Source organism: Mirounga angustirostris, unplaced genomic scaffold (assembly GCF_029215605.1).
Source record: "Mirounga angustirostris isolate CCGP_5_RB_7025 unplaced genomic scaffold, mMirAng1.0.hap1 SCAF_6, whole genome shotgun sequence".
In the NCBI taxonomy this organism is placed as follows: domain Eukaryota; kingdom Metazoa; phylum Chordata; class Mammalia; order Carnivora; family Phocidae; genus Mirounga; species Mirounga angustirostris.
Genome location: NW_026991714.1, coordinates 137,078,626 through 137,094,102, shown reverse-complemented (window position 1 = coordinate 137,094,102; position 15,477 = coordinate 137,078,626). Strand labels below are relative to the sequence as shown.

Here is a 15,477-nt window from a genome sequence, read left to right as displayed (position 1 = left end):
CAGGATAAAAGCAGTGATGTAAAATGTTGTGAAAGAGGCCTTCCTGCCCGGGTTTCTGCAGAGTCAGCCCTCCTACTACCTGGTCTGCCAGTGGTCAGGAGTCACTAGAATCAAAGTGCAAACAGTAAGCTTTATTGCCAACAGTCTCATTTCCAGCAACAAACTTTCAAGGCCATTGCCTGTTCGGGTACCAGAGTGATGGTCCACCACTTGTGTGGCCCTGGGGATAGTTATATAATGTCACTGAGTGCCTGTTTCCCTCAACTGCACATAAGAAGGGGTAGGTAACAGCCCCTACTTAAAGGGAATGCTGCACACTGTCCCCTCGAGTACCCTACTGGGTACACGGGAAGTCCTCAGGAAGACTGGCACCCTTTCCCACTTCCACTCCCCCCAGTGTCTGACTCCTTGTCAAGTATCCGATGTTCTACCCTGAGGCTTCCTGAAAGAAAAGAGATGATAATGACCTTCATTCTATAACTGCCTTCCAACTTAAAGCAAAGTCTTAACAACTTCTCATTTCTATTTAAACAGAGGGTTTCTCATTGGAGAGGGCATCGTGCACCTCTGATTTCTGACCCAGCCATCTCCTCTGACCCTACCCCTCCCCTGTATCCTGTCCCGCAGGGACTCACAACCTCACACCTCATGGGGCAGACTGACCCATGGAGACCCAGAGATCTGCTCCCAACCAGCTCCCCCAAAGAGAGAAGATACCATGACATGGCCATAGCCATACTGGGCTGCTTGACCTTCCAAACTCCAAAACTCACATATGTATTCAGACAACATGGACTAAGAGCCTAGGACATGTCAGGCCCTGGGTTTCCAGGGGAAGAGCGAGGAGAGAGTCCTTTTTTGACTCAGATGGATGGTTGCCGAGGGGAGAGAAAGGCCTGGGTGCATTTACAGCAGACTGTGACAAGAACAATGATGGCTGACTCAGGGCTGCCAGGGACAGGTCACCTTGGCAGGGTGCTGCTGTGCCTGAGAATCACCTCAGGCTGCACCCCCAATGAGGGTCGATGCATCTGTGGGCCAACAATAGGAGACCGGCAGGAACAGAACCCTCATTCCTGGTATCTAAACAGCTGCCAATGGGACGCCTGGGTGGCTCAGTCATTAAGCGTCTGCCTTCGGCTCAGGTCATGATCCCGGGGTCCTGGGATCGAGCCCCGCATCGGGCTCCCTGCTCGGCGGGAAGCCTGCTTCTCCCTCTCCCACTCCCCCTGCTTGTGTTCCCCCTCTTGCTGTGTCTCTCTCTGTGTCAAATAAATAAATAAAATCTTAAAAAAATAAATAAACAGCTGCCAAATCCTGGTTGGGGATGTCATTTCCCCAACTTCAGGTGGGAGGTGGGAGGTGGGAGGTGACTTCCCCAACTTCACATAACACCCATCATTTAAAGTGAACAACTCGGTGGCATTTAGTACATTCACAATGTTGTGCAATCACCAGTTCTATCTAGTCCCCAAACACTTTTATCACCCCTGAAGGAAACCTTGTGCCCATTAAGCAGTCACTCCACATTCCTTTCCCAACCCCTGGCACACCACCAATCAATCTGCTTGCTGCTTTCTCTACAGATTTGAAGTGGGAGGATTTTCAAAAGAGAGGTTTCTCCCAGTTTCTAGTTCTTTGGTCAAGGCATTAAACTAGGCTCATCCGGATTTTTTTCTTTTCTTTTTTTTTAAGATTTATTTATTTGTGAGAGGAAGAGAGCATAAGTGGGGGGAGGGGCAGAGAGGGAAGCAGACTCCCCGCTGAGCGTGGAGCCTGATACGGGGCTCCATTCCACAACCCTGAGATCATGAGCTGAGCTAAAACCAAGAGCAGGGCCCTCGACCGACTGAGCCACCCAGGTGCCCCTAGACTCATCCAGAATTGAGGCAAATTTGCCTCTGGCACTACAGGAACCACACCTCGAATGCCAGTTTCAACTTTTTCCGAGTGTGTCCAGTTTCTTTATGTGTAAGCCTCAGTTTCCCCATCTGTGAAACAACCAACCTATTCCACAGGACTGTTTCTGAAAATTAAAAGGTAACACCCTCCCCCAAAAAACCTAGCTTTGCCCCACAGAAAATAGTCAATGAATGGAAGCTGTCATATTTGCAGCTCTAGAAAAACATCCACCTGAAAAGTGCTAATACATATGTGAATTCAATATCGGCCCAGGTCACCACCCAGGAAAATCTTTTTACAAATGCGATTTTCTAGGAAATCTGAAGAAAGGCTAACTCTGCACAGGAGTGGTTGGAACATGGTATTCAGTAGCACACAGACTACAGCTTCGATCTCTGTTTGACCTTGGAAAGTTCCTTCACTTCTCTGAGCCTCCTCAGCCATAACATGGTGAAACCCTCCACGTCATAAGCTTCTCTTAATGAAATGTTAAGAGCAGCTCTTATGAGCTTGTGCTTGCCCTGGCTTCCTCTTCCTTCTCTCCATTCATTCTCTGACCCAGAGCCTCCCTATAGAATCTGTTGCCCCCATTTGTGTGTTTAGCACTTGAGCATTCGTTGATACACTGATGTGATAGTAGGTGCTTTTGCCCTCAAAGAGTTAGAATATCACCTGGAAGAGAAGACTACTTTAGGTCAGGACCTAGACAAACACCTGGCTGAAACATTCTGTTTGGACTGGATAATGTGTGTGTGTGTGTGTGTGTGTGTTTAATTAAGTTGGAATGTGTTTATCTGGGGATACACCTACCTTGCATTTTGCTAGAATTCCCACCACTTGCACCTCATTACATATCATCTATTTAACTCTATTATCTGCCTCTTCTGTAAATATTTGTGGCCTTTGTCTTTTGTTCTCTTGATTGTGCCAAGCACACAAGTGATGCCTACAAGAATTTCTACTATGCCTCTTCCAAGATTATTCTGTGTTCATCTCAAATACTTATCAATTGGAGGGGACCCCAAAAGAGTTACTCCCATGCTGGAATATAAAGGGAGGGGTCAAGCGAAACCAATTATTCCACTAAAAAATTGTTTTTTACTAAATCAGTCTTTTTTTAAATTAAATGTTACTATTTTTTAAGATTCTGCTGCTGATGGAAAATACCAAACACCTACAAACTGGAGCTAGAGATTCAATCTTCCTTTTCAAACCACCAAAGATTAATACCCACACAAGGTAACAAGCCCCAACCATGGAGTCCCTTCCTACAGCTCACTCTTTGAGGGTCTTTGAAGTTCATCTGAGATTCAACTTGTGGCCCTACCCCTGAAACAGAGCTAAGTTCATTCAGTAACCATCTATCCGCCACTCATCCATTACCTCTCACCATAGAAGGAGTCACCGTTCACAAAGAAAATTGAAGGGGTCTTGCGTGTAGTGTGCCTCCCCCAACAGAGGCAGGAGAGGTAAAGAAAATCCCATCCATTCCCCCTACCTCCACATTCCTCCTTCCCTTCATGCCTCCTGATAAGGAGGGTTTAAAGGTGTCCCCTGTGAGAGAGAGCACGAGAGAGCGAGCTGACACGTGCCAGGAACCCGGCAGGCTCTAGATTGGCTGAAGTGGGGGGTGAGGGTGCCCCCTCGCCCTCTGCCCCATGCTCACCAGGCCCCTTGCTAAATACCCCCTCAGGACGCTTTCCTTACCCTGTGAGGGGGGTGCATCTCTCGGTGCTTCCTGGCTCTGGGTTCTTCCTGGCACAGAATCCCTGGCCCTCTTCCCTTCAGCCCCCGGTTCCTCCAGGGACAGGCTGGTTTCAGAGCATCCCTGCAGACAGATGGCCCCAACTCTGAGCGTCCCCCGCGGTGCCCTGCCTGAGCTGTCCCGAGTCAGGCCATGGCCGAGCTTTCTAGCACGCTCGGGGACCTCACTTCCTGGTTTTTCTTTCACAACTGAAAGTGGAAGCTGTTCTGGCCAGGAGAAGAAAAGCCGCCCAAGCGGCCCTGGCTCCTTTTCAAAGCCTTAACCCTAGCCCCTAGGGCTGAAACCACAGCCAGCCGGCATCATGCAGTTCACCTTCTACTCGTGGGGCTGACACCTTGAAACCAAGACAGAACAAACAAACAAACTGAATTGACTGGGGGTGCCCTGAGCAGACCACCTGCACCAGGAAGGGGACCCTGCTCACCTCAATTCCCAGGCCAAGAAGGTCAGCCCTCGCATCCCTCCTGATGGGGGGGAACACCTGGCATAGGGTCCCCCTTCTCCAACCCACACGCCCCCCTCCCTGGGCACTTCCGATAAAGCCAACAAAACAAGCCAGTCAGGAACCACAGGGACACGGACCTGTGTTCTTCTCCTCGGACATCAGCTCATCCTTTTCGTGCCTCAAAATATAAACCGCAGATCTAGTCCACTGCCTCCCTCACCACCCCCAGTTAAAACTGGGAACTTTTGGAAGGAATGCAACAAGCACATACACCACGCACTGTCAGATTGATCCTGCATCTTGCAGCTTCTGGAAAACCCACTGTACCTGCATGAGCCAGTAACAGGAAAAGGCAAATCATTTCTTACTCTTATTATGCAAAATTGTTCTGAGTGTGTAGACCCCCTGAAAAGGTCCTGGAGACTGGTCTACAGGATATCAGGACCTGTAGTAGTCTCATCAGACTCACCTAAGGCTGGGACCACAGAAGGGCATGAGAGTGTCTGTTCTTAGACTTGGAGGCAGAAATCATGAGTTCTGTTCCCTCCTGCCCCACCCTCACCTATACTCCAGAATTAAGCAACACTTTCTCCAGCCGTAGTCCCTTTAAGAAGGCTTATGTTAAGTTCAGCATGTGCCTGGCCCTTTACCAGAGCTAGTTAGGATTCATTCGCTCTATAGAGAGGAGATCCTAATAGTCTCTTAAAAAAAAAAAAAAAAGCCAGGGTGAGCTATGTTGCAAACTCAGAGAAGAGAGCTGATCACTTGGCCTCACAGGAGCTCACTTTAGACATGGAAGAAAGACCAAGTATGGGAAGAGGAGGTTAGCCGCTCTGCCCTTCTATCTCCTGGGTCATCTCACAGCTGGAGCGACCCTTGGCTTTGCTTAGTTTTGGGAGTTCATTCCTTCAAGAAGCAGCTCCCTCCAGCAGAGAGCAGAATAAGTGTCAAGTCTCACCTATTCTAATACCCTGAGTGCTGGCTTCTTTTACCAGCTGGATGAAGAGCTCAGGGCCAGAGGAGCTTCCCCACCCCACCCCACCCCTTTTTTTTTTTACTATTTTCCTCCAGGATTGGATGCTCAAGTTCAGAAGTACTTCGGTCATTTAAAAATTCTAGCGCAGTTGTATTCCTATTCAATCCTAGGTGCACATAAGTGACACTCCCAAGATTTCAGGAAATAATAGAAGGTTTTGGCAACACACAAGAATTCTGCATTATTCAGCAGCTGCTTAGAATGACAGACTGATCGGGACTCGAGCTGCACCACCTCCTAGATAGCTAGCCCAGGCCATGGTGTTTAACAGCCCAGAGACACTTTATTATGGAATGGGAACAATGCCACCTGCCTTATAGAAGGTGGTGAGTGGATGAGGTAATGCAGGTCACACACCTAGTACGTACGGACCCCAGCACCCAAGACAATGTCTGCTAAGGATTCTCTTCCCCTAGTCCCTTCCAAATGGGATTCGCTGTCATCAGCTGGGCAATAGTCTTTGTAACCATCCTGATAGCGGAAGTTTTGAATGGAAGGTAGAGACACACAGCTTGGCTCTGTCTATCACCCTGAAGGCTTTTAATTCCGTTTTCCAGTTAGTGAAATTAACCACTTTCTCTCCCAAATCTACCCCTGCCCGCACTCCCCCAGCCTCCATGTCTCCACCCCCTTTCCAACTGGTCTCTGCTTTGCCTCCACGCAAGTCAGCTGAGATTACTACTTAACCAAGTGTAATCCCATGTTGGAAGAGAGCCCTTGGACCGAGAAGAGACATGTCCCATAGAGGTATAGAGTAGGGAGCGTTACTGCAGCTTACCTTGTAAGAGTACGCACGCTTGTTGCGCCCAGCAAATGCCCCCCTCACAGGAGGCTGCACTGGTTCATTCAGATACCTTGGCCCCTTCCACAGCTCCTGTGACAAGGCCACAACTGAAGGCAATGTGTCTCTTCCCAAGAGTGACCCACAAGCTTCCCTGAAACCTTTGAACCTGTTGCAATAGAGGTTCAAAGGTAGAAGTTACCTGTTCTCAAACACATGGAGTAACTTCCAACAGTGACAAGTGTAAAATTTGGCAAAAGGTTAACACAGAGATCGTTATGCAGGGGCTGAGGAGGAGGAAAAAGAAGACAGCTCTCTGCTCTGAAAGTAAACGTTTAATAAGACAAAAGCTTTACAGAGCCCATACGTCAGGGGAAAGGGAGTAGACAGACAGGGCTTTGCATCTGCTTTTGGGACAGAATCCCTGAGACTGTGAAAGGAAGAGGAAGGTCTAGCTAACAGAAGAGGGAAAACTTGCTCCTTGAGTTGAGGTTGAGAGGAACATGGGAAGCCACTTTGATTGGCTCAAGCTAGAACTTTAAGAATCAGATAAGCAGAGGTTTGCATTTCAAGATCAACCTTCTTCTAGAAGGGTTCGGTGACCTCTCCAGGATTAGAACATTTCCAAGACCATTGGAATAAGGCAAATCATTCTAACATCTAGACTGAGGGACAAGCCTACCTGGGTCATATTTAGAATGCAGAATTACGGAGGCAGCCTGCCCCTCCCATGGCTTAGCAAGGCCCTTGAAGAAGCACATTGCTATTACATCATTGTTCAACCTCTGCTACTCTCTCTTTCCATTTTTTAAAAGATTTTATTTATTTATTTTAGAGAGAGAGACCGTGAGTGGGGAGAGGAGCAGAGGGAGTGGGAAAGAATCTCTAGCAGACTCCATGCTGAGTGCAGAGCTGAACGCGGGGCTCCATCTCAGGACCCTGAAATCAGGACTGAGCCAAAACCAAGAGTCAGACGTTTAACCGACTGAGCAACCCAGGTGCCCCTCTCTCTTTCCATGGTGAGGTCACTAGTCACCATTCTCCGTTCCAAGAACTTTAAGACTGCAGGGCACCATTACTAAAAAGGAGATGCAAGAGGCTTAGAGATTGTGCTCAATTTCTGTGTTATATGTGAGGGCACCAAGGCCCTTTTGGGTGAAGGAAATCACCCAGAGTTATACAACCATTTCCTTGTGAATGCGACACCTGACCTCAGCCCCAGGAAATCACCTCAGTGCCTTTCCCTGATATGGTTCTGCTTCACTGATATGTGTTCATTTCACTCTCAGCAGACTTTAGACACTTGACTCCTTTCCATGTTCTGGGCTGGTAGAAATGTGTGGCAATGCGGTGTTGGGTTTCTTCTAATTGCCAGTCAACCAATAACATCAAAATCAGAAGCCAAAACCTCATCCTGCGGACCTCTGTGTGAAGGAGTGGCTACCACATTTAGGTGTTAGTAGGCCAGATTCTCATCCAGGTCTTAGGTGCGTTAACTCTTTAAAGTCACTTCATGGCGCACAGCCCTAGTCCTGCCTCAGTACCTGAAGGAAGAGGGCTTTCTTTTTCTTTCTTTTTTTTTTTTTTTAAAGATTTTATTTATTTATTTGACAGAGAGAGACACACAGAGAGAGGAAACACGAGCAGGGGGAGTGGGAGAGGGAGAAGCAGGCTCCCCGCCGAGCAGGGAGCCCGACGCGGGGCTCGATCCCAGGACCCTGGCATCACGACCCGAGCCGAAGGCAGATGCTTAAACGCTGAGCCACCCAGGCGCCCTGAGGGCTTCCTAAGAAATAACCAAAGAACATACAGTTCAGTGAGGGGGCACCTGGGTGGCTCAGTTGGTTAAGCGACTGCCTTCGCCTCAGGTTGTGATCCTGGAGTCCCGGGATCGAGTCCCACATCGGGCTCCCTGCTCGGCGGGGAGTCTGCTTCTCCCTCTGACCCTCTTCCCTCTCGTGCTCTCTGTCTCTCATTCTCTCTCTCTCAAATAAATAAATAAAATCTTTAAAAAAAAAAAGAACATACAGTTCAGTGAGAACTGGGAGCATGAGTTGGACCCATCTGACTGGACTCCTGTCGAGCTGTGTTCATTAGCGCCCTACTAATGCCATACCTGCTAGAGAGAAAGAGGCTCCAAACCAGTGGTTTGCAGACTGTAGCCAACATCACAGGCCCCATGCAGAGCTTATGACAACACAGATTTATGGGCTGGTGCCAGAGCTTATGATTCACTAGGCCTGGGAGAGGGCCTGAGAATCGGCATTTCTAACAATTCCAGGTGACGCACACGCTGCTGGCCTGGGCACCACATTAGGGACACCTCTGCACCAACAGCCAGTCTGCCTTCCATGAGCCCCACCACTGGAATGCCAAAAGGGACGGTGTTCGGAGTAGTCTTGGCTATGGGGACCCTGCAGTTGAGAGGACAGGAGGGCCCAGAGCAGAACTCGTTTTGTGCCTTAGAGGAGAGGTGTTTCTCAAGATCAGGAGGCAGGCCAGTGCCAGAGGCGTGCTTTGGCAACAGCACGAGGGACTGCCATTCCCTGCCTCGCTTCTCCTTAGGTAAACGTAGATCGAAGCCATGTGGCGTCACGACTAGACAACCCATGCGGGTGTGAGTATGAGCGTAGAGGGGGCGTCACCCGATCTGACAACCTTAACTTGGTTCTTAAGGGTACCTGAGACAGTAAGTGTGAGGCAGCTGGGGCGTGGGCTGAGTAGGAGAGGGGGGTCCGGAAGCCAGGTCTCCAGTGCCCCCACGGGCTACCCCATCTCTTGGTAAACCATTGTTTCCTATAACATCTCTCCTCAAAAACAAACAAACAAGAAAACATGTGTGAAATAAGGCTTCTTTACAACACCCTCCACTTCTCCCTCCCTTCCCACAGCCATTTGCATTGAGAATTCAATACAAACAAATTCCCTCTAGGTGTGAGCATCCCGTAGCCCCTATAAAGTGCAAACTTTATTATTTATAGGTCAGGTGCTCCAGGTACGGCGAGTCTGATCTGACAGTCACAGTTTGGACACACTCACACATGGTGCTGTGGTCAGTGTGTCCGCATGCCCTATTGTAGGGATGAAGAACCCACATATTTCATACACAACAGTTCTAGAAGACCAAGAGCCAATATTCTAGAGTTTTGTAACACAACCTGTAAATAGTCAAGATACATTTTTTTTTTAAGGGAGAGAGAGTGTGTGAGCAGTGGGGGAGGGGCAAAGGGAGAGAGAATCTTAAGCAGGCTCCATGCCCAGCACAGAGCTGGACTCGGGGTTCGATCCTACACCCCTGAGATCATGATCTGGGCTGAAACCAAGAGTCAGACGCTTAACCCACTGTGTCACCCAGGAGCCCCCAGATACATCTTATGATGGTGGCTGACAGCTCTTAGAAGCAGACTCCAGGTTTCCCTCATTTTTCAAAGCAGGGAAAGACAGACCTTAGAAGCAGGCTCTTTTTATGTAGCCCCACAGTGCGTTTATGTAGCTCCTCCCAGTTTAGAAAACATTTCCACTATCTTTTAACAAACCTGTGAGGTCTAAGTGGGGACAGTACCTTCAGCATCCAAACCTTTGGTATCTCTTGGGGTCCGTGACAAGGGCGTCTTTTGGCCCTCACAGTAGACCTGCCAGATGGTTAGGATTTGTGGCATAGGGAACACTTACTTAGGAAGGATCTTAGCCTGTTTTGACTGCTAATGCAAGTCTTTAGAAGTCAGGCAATATGACCCAAGGAGAAAGAGCAGAGTCCTAGAGCTATAGGCTGAATCTACTCATGTTAACGTGGTAACGATGGCTCAGAGAGAAAGGAGGCGAGACATTCCTCTCTAGAGGTGGTTATATAGAAGGACAAACATTGTGATGGCATACAGTGGGACAAATAAATCCGTGAGGGACTGACCTTTAGCTTCCCACATGGCACAGCTGACTTTGAAGTTTACCCTTCTACTGAGATGTGAAGGAAGGGGCAAAGTTCCTTAAACTATTAACAAGCGTGCCATAATTGGCCATTCCAATTATCAGGATTCCATACCCACCCTTCCCTTGGTTATCTGAGGTTTCAAAAGTCTTATGGCACTCAAAGTACACCTTTCCAGGTAGCAAGCTACGGTTCTCATGCCAGCTCTTTTCTGAAGGCCTTCAAGGGGACCAGGGACATTAGTGAGCACTTCCCATGTGACAGCACTGTTCTAAGAGCTTTGTCTGCAGTATCTCATTTAATCTCACCATGAAGAAGTTATTATTCCACAGAAGAAAACCTAAGAGAGGCCAACTAGCTTGCCCAAGGCATGGAGCTCAGAGCTGGCAGAGTCTCAGAGTCAGATTTTGAGTTGCAGTAGCCTTGAGTCCAGAGCTTAAGAGTGTATCTATGAGTACGATCCATTCTATGAACCCCTTGCCGTCTTGGGCTCTTTCACTGGCCTCTCAGAGAAAACGAAGAATCGTTGCCTTAAAGGAAGCAGGACACAAGACCAGCCATACGGATCTGATGCCAAGGGTGGAGCGACAGCTACCTTTTCCCTCCTCAGAAGGGCTTTCCCTCTGCCTGGATATCCTTCCTGCCACTGAGATCATTTCCTACACAGAGCCTCACTTCACTAAACTAGAGGGGGACAATGCACCCTAGATCCAGCTGCGCAAGCCTCAGACCGGTCTGCTTAGTTGTCTGCTGTGCCCCCAGTGCCCACAGCTCCTTGCTGGGCGCCGCTGTCAATCCTGCACCATGGGACTTCCCAACACGTGTGAGGGAAGCTGGCCCCCAGCTCGGGGCTAGAGCAACTCATTCTTCCTCATCTAGGGTCATGGACAGCAACAGCTTGGGCACTCAGGTTCTTGAGACCACTTGCTCATTCACTGTGGGAAGGAAGTGTTACTCAAGCACGAGCACTTGGTTGACGAGAATAGTGTTGGCACAGATTGCAATACAAAGTTTTCCCTATTCCCAGGTATGCCACCCCTCCCCCTCCCAACACACCCAGAGCAAATTGCCTTGTAGACTTAGATCTGAACTTTCCAACAGCACACAGATGGGCCACGACATAGTGACCCTCAGCCCTCACAGTGGCTGGGTATGCTTGTGAACAGCCTCATCCAGGGCAGTGGCTCATATAAATACTCTTACTCCCACGTTCATGATGTCAACAAGGTTGGGACACAGTGAAAACAGGCAACTTGCTCCTTTGTCAGCAAGAGCTTTCCAAGAGCATTGAAGAATCAGACGGAAAGTGGAAAGATCTCTGAAAGAGGAGTCAGCTCTAACTTCCCAGAGCCCTTAACCACCCCATAAAGATCATCACTATTTCCCAGCAGGTTAGAAAGTAGCTCAGAGAGAAGACTAAGATCTGCGCTGCCCAATACTCTAACCAGGAGCCACATACGGCTACTGAGCACTGGAAAGGGGGCAAGTCCACATTTAGATGTATACAATACACACACAAAAGTTTGGAGACTTAGCATGAAGAAAATAGCATCACATCTCAGTTTTTAAAATCCTGATTACATGTTGAAGGATAATATCTAGGATACACTAGGTAAGTAATTCTCCTTGCTCCTTTTCCTCTTATAAATAGGTCTGCTGAAAATTTTGAAATTACGTATGTGACTTGCATTGTATTTTTCTTGGGCAACACTGACTTAGACCGAAGGTCCTCGGCCTTAATGCCTCTAGAATGTAAACAAAAGGTGGTGTCATCCAGGGATGGCAGAGAACATGTTGTAAGTGCTCTGGAAGATCTTGAAGACAGCAAGGTCTTCTACCTGAGCCTCTGGTTTCCCTAGCATCCATTCAACAGAGGTCATGACCTTGACTGAGGCAACAGGCCCGTATTATAAAACTGCTATCATTCCCTGGCTGGTGTTCCATGCCAGGCACCATACTGTGTGTTCTAGCTCCATCTGTTACTCCATCTAATCCTCACGTGAGCTCATCAGGGTAATTAGACATAAGGAAACCGAGGTTTAGACACTGCACAACGTGTCCAAGTCAGCTTAAATCTCATTCCAAACCGGTGCTCGCAACCCTCTTGCTATGCTACCTCCTCCAAGAGAGTGAGTGAGGAACCGTGGAGGTGGGCATCAGTACTTTGGGGGGCAGGCCAACACCTCCTCCCTCACCAAGCCCTTAAGGACACGGTCCTCTGCTTTGCAGTCTTGGTTCCCTGGGCTCGCAGCACAAGAGCACAACCCTGAGTGCCTGGCTAGAGAGCTATTTGGGAACTTTTCACATGAGTGGAGCGGAAATATCAGGAAGTGGGAGGAGTTCTGGTCTCTCCAGACAAGAAGCTGAAGAGGGTGGAGGAGTCAGAAGGGACATCCTGCCTCTCTTTAGAAGGCTACACACCAGAGAGAAGCTGCTCAGACAACAAGCCTAGTGCCACACAGGCCCCTGATTGGATGGAGAAGCAGATCATGCTCATGGGTTAAAAGTATATACTCACCAGAGAAAGATGTATTAAGGCAAGGACACTTTGTTTGCTCCGTGTTTGAGACACTGTGGCAACAAAGGTGTTCTTGGAAAACTTAAAGTGTTATTGAGAGTGGCTTGGGAAGTAATTACATCACTGTTAATCATTTAGTAGCTTTGATTACTGAGCAGACAGCTGCCCCTCCTCCCCTCCACTTTCTGGGTGTTTTTGCTCTTCATGCTAAGGCTTTATTGAGGGGTCGGGAATGGTAATCTGGGAGACGGGGTCAAAGACCACAAAATAAATATTCAGATCAGAAATATGGCGTTCAGGCTGGACCAATTGCTAAACTTGAGGTTATACCTGTAGCCAGAAGAAAACTTGAAAGTCTAGATTAGGATCCCTAGATGGTGAGAAGCACCATTCAGGTGGCAAAGACTCATTCCTGGTGGAAACAGGTGTGAGAAAGAACAACACATCATAGGCCAGAGGAAGAGTATTTTAGCCTCCCAGGATAAATATCAGGTGTTGAAATACGTTAAGAGGTCATGTCCCCATGAAAGGGGATTGTTGGCCCCTTGCATAAACATTTTCAGAAACAAGATCAGCGTGTCCTCATCAGAAAGCCAAGGCCAGTGCCCCATCCTTGGCCTTCTAGGAGTAGTATCTGCATGGTCACCTAAAGGGGTGGCTTTTGGATCCAAGGAATCTGCTTTGCTTCAGTTCTAAGAAACACAATCTCCCCCCTTTACGCAAGTTCAACCTTTACTCCACTTTCCTGTGGCTCTTCATTCACTTACTAGAAGCTTTGTATTCATTGGCCGCATCACCACTATTTGCAAGAGTGGGGAACACAACAGGGAAGTTTGAAGTTCACATGTGGACAGGTAATCGCTGCCTTTGACTTGCTCTTACTTAGGGGAGGGTTAGTACCAGGTGTGATAGACCTTCAGGGATGCTCCCTTTAGGAACCTGTAAACAGGACTTGGAAAGAAACTTGCTGCCATCACCAAACATGGAATACTTGGTTAGTTATGAATCTACCAGAGCCCTAGGGTTTTAGGGCAAGGAGCTGGTAAGGTCAAAGGGCTCTGCCCCCTGCCATTTTTCCACTTCGTCAATAAGAAAACGGAGGCTCAAATCCAGTCCCTTGGCAAAACCTGAGGTTGATGCATTTTCCCAGAACACAGGATGAGATGCAAGAGAGTGTGTGAGGACAGGGGTGATGGTTGTCTTTCCCTCAAGGTGATTATGGGCTTATCTTGTACTTCAACACCCTTTTCTGCTTCTGGACAAGTTCAACTCCACACGTTCCAAACCTTTACTTTTCCTCTAAACATGATTAGGCCACAGATTTACAAGCTAAAGGGAGGCAACTGGGGATGGGGGAAGCAGTGGCGGGTGGGGGGGGGGGGGTAGAAGGCAGCTAGAAAAAAAGCCAGAGTTCTTACTAAAGCCCTTCCACCCTGGATCAGCTCAGTTTATCTGATCGTGGATGCTGAGCAGCTGACTCTGTGTCTAGTTCATGGCCCAGGCTGGCCAGCATTGAGGAAGTCATAAATCAGGCAGGAAGGACTCTCCCTCTGTAATAATCTCTTCAGAAAGCAGGGATGGACTAAAGTAGTTATGAATCAGAGCACTACCCCACTGACCTAGGAAACCAAACTCTGTACCTCTGCTGGCCATGTACAGGCTACTTTTGTTCCAAACCATCCTCGGATGCAACCACGTGGCCTCCCCCATCAACCACCATGGCACTGGTAACTTTCAGGCATAAGAATCTCCTAGAAGGGAGGAGGGCTGGAAAAGCAAAGTGGAGAACACTGTGCCCCCTCCCAGCCACCACAGTCCCTACTGAGCCTCCTCAGCTGCTTTTAACCTCAGGCCTTTCCACTCCAACCAATCAAGTACTTCACACAAAGGGGACGAGGGGCTGTAACTATGGTAACTCTTTTTCCGGATGATGATTGCCATCACCTGGATCACGGCATCTCTGTTGCTCTCCCCCTCTGAGGGCTATGGAGAAATGGAAGGGACTGAGCTCAGCAGAGAATAATTAGAGCCCACAGAGGTAAGCCAAGTGCCTAAGAGGTGTGAGGACTCAGACCACTGTGAGGTTCTCCTGACCTGACCTGAGAGTTCGGACAGGATGAGCTAAAGCCCATGCTTTTACTCCACGAATGCAAGTCTGTGGGGTTTATTATTAATTAAAACGTTCACTTTTCTTCTTCATCGCAGACATTAAGACAAAACATGAAAATTAAGTAAAGAGAAGAAGAAACCACCCATATAATTTCCATCATCCAGAGAGAACAACTTTTAGTGGTTTGGTGTATATAATCTTTGCTATGCAGCCTGTGTGCCTTTTTAAGAAAATAAAAATGGAATACCGTACATGTCTTTTTTAAAAAAAGATTTATTTCTTAGAGAGAGAGAGAGACAGAGACAGAGAGATCGGGGAGAGGGGCAGAAGGAGAGAGAGTCTTAAGCAGACTCCGTGCTGAGTGCAGAGCTCAACGTAGGGCTTGATCTCACGACCATGAGATCATGACCTGAGCCAAAATAGAGTTGGATGCTCAGCTGACTGCGCCACCCAGGGGCCCCAGTTATTGTTGTTTTTATAGTGTGCTTCCTCACTTAAAACATTGTGACTACCTTTCCAAGTCAATAAATGTCTAATTTTTGACTGTGGTTAAATTTTATCATATGATCTTATTTATTTAGGTCAAATCCCCCAAATTGGCTCTCAGAGAAAGACAACCTATAAATGTAAAAAATCTAAAATTATCTAGAGTGGGAGTATAAGTTTTAAGAAGTTTGTAAATGGGAGGGGGAGGGGGATGCAGAGCATGCTCCTGGCATGAGTGGTCAGGAGGCTGAGCCTCTGAGTTCTGCAGTGATACAGGTGTTAGATGACCATTCATGGCTCCCAGGATAGGTGCTGAGGCCTCACTCAGGTCTGGGCTCTGTTTGGGGATTGAAAGTCATGCTGCCCAGCCAACATTAATTCTGACACTCTTCACTAGTATGCTGGTGACTTGGCTTGAGGCTGTTAACCTCGCTGTGGGCTTCCAGGTTCCCTGGAACATCTCCCATCCATTCAGTGTGCAAAGGCTGGGTGCAGGTCTCCAGATTGCC

General features: G+C 48.2%; 1 protein-coding gene across 2 annotated transcripts in view; it reads right to left on the bottom strand.

The window, feature by feature from the left end:
- ACSL5 (acyl-CoA synthetase long chain family member 5) overlaps window positions 1–3,747 on the bottom strand; it is a 40,490-nt gene extending 36,743 nt beyond the window's left edge. Inside the window, exon 1 of one of the 2 annotated variants that reach the window (XM_045878822.3) lies at window positions 3,610–3,747. The gene's annotated coding sequence lies outside the window, so the exon portion shown is untranslated. The remainder of the gene's footprint in view (window positions 1–3,609) is intronic. The other variant, XM_045878823.3, reaches the window with a different exon arrangement.
- Between the last annotated feature and the right edge of the window lie 11,730 nt (window positions 3,748–15,477).